Here is a 6,000-nt window from a genome sequence, read left to right as displayed (position 1 = left end):
AAGAGGAAAACACACAAACTTGCAATAACTTCAAAACGGGCATAATTTCTTTACAAACTGAAATTTATAACTTAAATAGCCGAACCATGTTCCGGCATTCTACTACCTGAAACTAGAGGGAAAGTAGTCCATTTTACCCTTAGACATCCTCTTGAGATCATGTGTGACCAAGGAGCTAAGGGCCCACACAAAACAAGTACCCGGGTAATGTTCAAAACAACAACTTCAACAAACACTGAATTTTGGAAGGGAAATCTAGTTAGATAGATGACCTTTGTTGGTCACTTCCACAACATCAAATATGCTGGAGGGTACCTCCTCTAAGTCATAGAACTGGTTTGGGGCTCCACATTAGCCTGTGCTCATCCATAGCTAAACCAGAAGTTACCTTGCCAATGAGGGTTGTAAGGTCACTTCTAAGCTTCTTATCCCTTGATCTTGTCATGGGTCCGGGGCTTGGCTCATCATGGGGTCCTTCCTTAGGCTTCTTAGATGGTCCTCCATCATCCTCCCCTTCTTGAAAAGGGCTTTACCTCAAGCCTTCATCCTCCATAGGCAGTAAGGACTCCATATCATCATGTTGGTCATCAAGCATCTCTTCATAAAGTGTGAGGTCTCCCACATTGAATGTAGTGCTAACTCCATACTCCCCAGGTAAGTCAATGATATAAGCATTGTCACTAACCACCTTTAGCACCTTGAAGGGACCAACCCCTCTAGGAGAGAGCTTGGAGCTCCTAAGGTTAGGAAACCTCTCCTTTCTCAAATGCACCCACACAAGGTCACCAACTTGGAAGGTGACCTTCTTCCTATGCTTGTTCCTGCTCCAAGCCACATCCATAGCAAGCTTCTCCAGCCTCATCCTAGTCCTCTCATGCAGCTCCTTGATGTCTTCAACTGTTTTGCTGCACTAAACTCAAACTTCTCTTTGCTAGGCAAAGGACTAAGATCAAAAGGTGTTAGTGGGTTAGTACCATAAACACACATAAATGGGCTCAGGTTTGTGCTAGAATGAGTACCCTATTATAGGCAAACTCAACATGAGATAGCATGTACTCCCAAGCCTTGAGATTCTTCTTAATGACTTCCCTAAGCAATGCACCAAGTGTCCTATTAGTCACCTCAGTTTGACCATCAGTTTGTGGGTGACTTGAAGTTGAGAACAAGAGCTTTGTTCCCAACTTGCCCCATAAGGTCCTCCATAAATGACTTAGGAACTTAGTGTCCCTATCACTTACAATGGTCCTAGGCAAGCCATGTACCCTAACCACTTCCCTAAAGAAAAGATTTTCTACATTACTAGCATCATCAGTCTTATGGCATGCAATGAAGTGTGCCATCTTACTGAACCTATCAACCACCAAAAAGATAGAATCTCTACCTCTACTTGTCCTAGGCAACCCCACAATGAAATCCATGCTAATGTCAAGCCAAGGGGCAGTAGGCGTGGGTAGAGGTGTGTAAAGTCCTTGAGGCTTGGCCTTAGACTTGGCCTTTAAGCACTCTAAGCACTTCTTGATCATGCTTTCAACATCCCTTAACATATGTGGCCAATAAAAATGGGAATGCAGCATGTCATAGGTCTTGTCCCTCCCAAAATACCCCATAATCCATGTTTGTCTCATATAACTCCTGGATATAGACAAAGCCTAAGACCCCTGAGTCAAGATGAGTGAGCAAGGCATGCCTCCTAGAGAGCGCATCAGCCACTACATTATCCTTCCCCTTCTTGTATTTTATGATATAAGGGAAAGTCTCTATGAATTCCATCCATCTACCATGTCTCCTATCAATCTTATCTTGGATCATAAAGTGCTTAAGGGACCCATGATCAGTATGCAATAAGAATTCAGAGGGCCAAAGGTAATGTTGCCAAGTCTTTAATACCCTAAACAATGCATAGAGTTCCATATCATAGGTTAAGTAGTTTAGAGACGCACCTTTGAGATTTTCACTAAAGAAAGTTATGGGCTTGCCCTCCTGCATTAGAACTCCTCCAATACATATCCCAGAAGCATCACACTCAACCTCAAAAGGTTTAGTGAAGTTAGGAAGCACTAGTAGGGGTGCCTTGGTAAGTTGCTCCTTAAGCTCTTGGAAAGCCTTCTCTTGATGTTCTTCCCACTTGAATGGCACATGCTTATTGGTGAGCTCAGTGAGGGTGAAGCAATGGTGCTGAAGTCTCTCATGAACCTCCTATAGAAGCTAGCTAGATCTTGGAAGCTCCTTACCTGGGTAACACTAGTAGGTGTTGGCCAATCCCGGATTGCTCTAATCTTCTCCTTTTCCACCTCCAACCCTCTTGAGCTCACCACAAAACCTAGAAAAGTCAATTCATTAGTGAAAAAATCACACTTCTTGAGGTTAACATTAAGGGAATGAGTTTTAAGTATGGATAACACTTCCCTGAGGTGGAGTACATGCTCTTGTAATGACATGGAGTAGATCAGGATGTCATCAAAATATACCACCACAAATTTGCCTATGAATGCTCTTAATACCTGATTCATCAATCTCATGAAGGTTGAGGGGGCATTGGTCAGTCCAAAGGGCATGACTAACCACTCTTATAGACCAAACTTGGTCTTGAAGGCAGTCTTCCATTCATCACCTTCCTTCATTCTAATCTGGTGGTAACCACTCTTCAAATCAACCTTAGAGAAACATGTAGCCCCATGTAGTTCATCCAACATGTCATCCAGACGAGTTATAGGGTGTCTATATTTGATAGTAATGTTATTGATAGCCCTACAATCTAAACACATTCTCCAAGTACCTTCTTTCTTAGGAACAAGTAAAACTGGTACTGCACAAGGACTCATGGATTGTCTCACATAGCCCTTACTCAAAAGCTCTTGAACTTGCTCTTCTATATCCTTACTCTCTGTAGGATTAGTCTTGTATGCAGGCCTATTAGGGATTGTGGATCCTGTTATGAAATCAATCTGATGTTCAATGCCTCTTATGGGTGGTAGTCCATGTGGCAATTCTTGTGGAAACACATCTTCATATTCCTTCAACACATCTAAGATACACCTTGGGAGTCCCTCTAATACCTCTTCAGTATCTAAGGTATTGGCCTTGGTAAGGTTCATGAGCCTAAGGTCTGGAGGCAAGCATTGCTCCATGATCTCCTCCTTGGTTACAAGAAAATTGCTTTGCTGAGAGAAAAGAGCCCTGTTGCTCTCTGTGCCCGGTGTAGTAAGTCTGTTTCCCGGTGTAGTAAGTCTGTTCGCCCGGCTTCTTTTCTCCACTTTCTCACTTGTTTCCTCCTTCTTCCATGCCTTGTTCTTGGAACTCTCTTGTTATTTTGCCCTCCTCTTTTCTGCAGCTTCACTAATCTGTAAAGGAGTCATAGGCACCAAAGTAACTTGTTTTCCATGAAAATTAAATGTATGCTTATTGGTATACCCATCATGGATCACTTTGTTATCATGTTGCCATGGTCTACCTAACAAGATATGGCATGCATTCATAGGTAAGACATCTCATAGGACCGTTTCCTCATAAGCTCCTAGTTTCGTAGCTATCTTACATTGTCTATAAACTTTAAGTTCACCACATTCACTCATCCAATGCAGTTTGTAAGGCCTAGGGTGATGGGAGGTACTAAGGTTCAACTTGTTGACCATCTCAGTGCTAGCTATGTTACAATAATTACCACCATCTATTATCACATCACAAACCTTATCCTTCACTATACACCTAGTATGAAACAAGTTTTCTCTCTGGTTATCCTCTACCTCTTGGGTATTAGCATGCAACACTTTCTTACACAACAAACTATCTCCTTGTTCAAACTCATATTCATCTCTATTATCATCTCCTAGGTCATCATTATCATGCTCATCAATAGGGTCATTTTCTTGTTCACTTTCAGACTCATACTGTCCTAGATGGTTTAAGATCGTAGTTTTCTTATTAGGACAATCTCTAGCATAATGACCTTTGTCTCTACACTTAAAGCATTCAATGGAACTAGTTCTAGGATTCAAAGTAGAGTTAGAAGGAGTAGTACTTCCCTTGTTGTTAGAGAAGGGGCCTGGGGGCCTTGGTGCTAAACTTGTTTGAGGCTTGCTTGGAGCCTCCTTGTGTGCACCATGGTCTCTAGAAGTAGGCTGTGTAAGAGCACTCCTAGGGTTCTTCCAAGTGCTAGTAGAACCGGCACCACTTCCTCTTAGGTTGCTTGCATTCTTAGCTTTGAACTTCTTCTCCACTTGCATAGCCTTGTGGAGTAACTCAGTGGAGTTGTGGTAGGGATACATATCAACCTCATAGGCTAGGCTAGGGTGTAGGATTCTGAGGTACCTAGCCATAGTGGCCTCTTCATCTTCATGGACGTTCGCCTTGATCATAGCCACTTGCATGGCATTAAAGGCCTCTTCTGCACTCATAGAGCCTTGTTTGATGGTTTCAAGTCTTTGCTTGAGCTCTCTGGAGTAGTGGGTAGGAATGAACCTTCCTCTTAGCAATGCCCTCATCTCGTCCCATGTCTCAACAGGTGGCTCATGATGTAGCCTCCTTTCCTTCACCAAATGACTCCACCACTTCATGGCATAGCCTTGAAACTCAAGGTCTGCAAGTTGGATCTTTCTTGCCTCTGGAAAGTTGTGGCACATCCATACTTGTTCAATCTTCTCTTCCCACTCCATGTACACATCTGGATAACACCTTCCCTCAAAGGAAGGAATGGTCACCTTGACCCTCCCTAGACCATCCTCATCTCTTGGCCTTTGCATGTTCCTAGGCCTCCTTCCCCACATGGTGTAATCATCATTAGTATCCTCCTGAAATTCATGAGCAAACTCATCTTGCCTTAAGTAAGGGTTGTAACCAGGATGTACCTCTCTTGGTGTCCTTATAGGAGGCAAGGGTGGCTCCTATGTGACTCTACCTCTTGGTGGGGGCGTGGGTATGTGGTACGTCCTTTGATACTCAAGGTCTTGTTGTCTTTGGTTGTGTAACACATCTTCTTGAGGTGGAAGGGGTCTCCTTGATCCTTCTCCTACTTCAAAGTGTGTAGTTATTCTCAGTGGTGGTGGATCTTGTTGGACCATCCTATACTCCATGGTGTTGATCCTTCCAGCAAGTGTAGTGACTTGCTCAGTCAAGTTCCTCAAGTGGATCATCATCTCTGGTTCATGAGTGTGGCTTTGATGTGTTGGTGTCTCTCCCACCGGCCATACAGGGCTCCTTGATCCTCTTTGTGAGCCATTTACAGAATCTCCATCACCTGGATTGTTCATGATAACACACTAGACAACAACAAGTCAAATTAGCTTAGAACTCAATGTAGCCGGGTAGGCAACTTCTCCTTAGGCGTTCTTGGAATCGACTCGTGCCTTTTGTCTGCAATTCAAGACTTACAAATTATAGAAACCAAAGGTTAAGCACACCAAAAATCAAAGGATTTGACTCCGGGGCTCTATGGTTAAAACACTAGCCAAGTTGACAACTAAGGCTCTCTCGGTAGAATGCTAGGGTTATCCGGATGACTAACTAGGGCTTAGGCTAAATCGAAATTGACTCGTGCCTTTCTACCTAGCTTTTGGACTTTTAAACTAGACCTCTTGAACTAACAATTTGCAAATTTTCACAAGATTTGGTCCCGGGGCTCTACTAATTAAAACCTCGCCGAATTCAAGTCAAAACAAGTGTATCCGGGTAAGCTAGTTTGAACACTTTAAGTAGTTAGAAGGCAAGGATAAGTTGTAGGGGATTACCTTAGACTTGATCCTTATAGTGTGCCTCCAGAAGTGTCCACCTTGGCCAAATCAATGTCAAGAACAGGGGTAGGGATGCAAGAGATTAGCCTTTTAGCAAGTGATTGTCGGCTAGGACTAGATGTGGCTTGACCTTTGGGTTAGGCTAAGAGGCACATGGCAATCCTCTTCCTCCGTGGTTGGATAACAAATTACAGACCTGGACTTTGATTTAGAACAACTTACAGACTCGGACTCAACACTTAAGTCACTTGGGCTCACCTTCTTTTTTAAATTG

The 6,000-nt window shown here is 43.2% G+C and overlaps 1 pseudogene; it reads right to left on the bottom strand.

Annotated features, from left to right (window-relative positions):
- Window positions 1-529: 529 nt before the first annotated feature.
- Window positions 530-5,246, bottom strand: LOC141248960 (uncharacterized; annotated as a pseudogene).
- Window positions 5,247-6,000: the final 754 nt, after the last annotated feature.

Source organism: Phyllobates terribilis, unplaced genomic scaffold (assembly GCF_046119375.1).
Source record: "Phyllobates terribilis strain yellow unplaced genomic scaffold, ASM4611937v1 Scaffold_4180__1_contigs__length_64055, whole genome shotgun sequence".
Taxonomy (NCBI): Eukaryota; Metazoa; Chordata; class Amphibia; order Anura; family Dendrobatidae; genus Phyllobates; species Phyllobates terribilis.
This window is presented reverse-complemented; position numbering and strand designations above follow the sequence as displayed.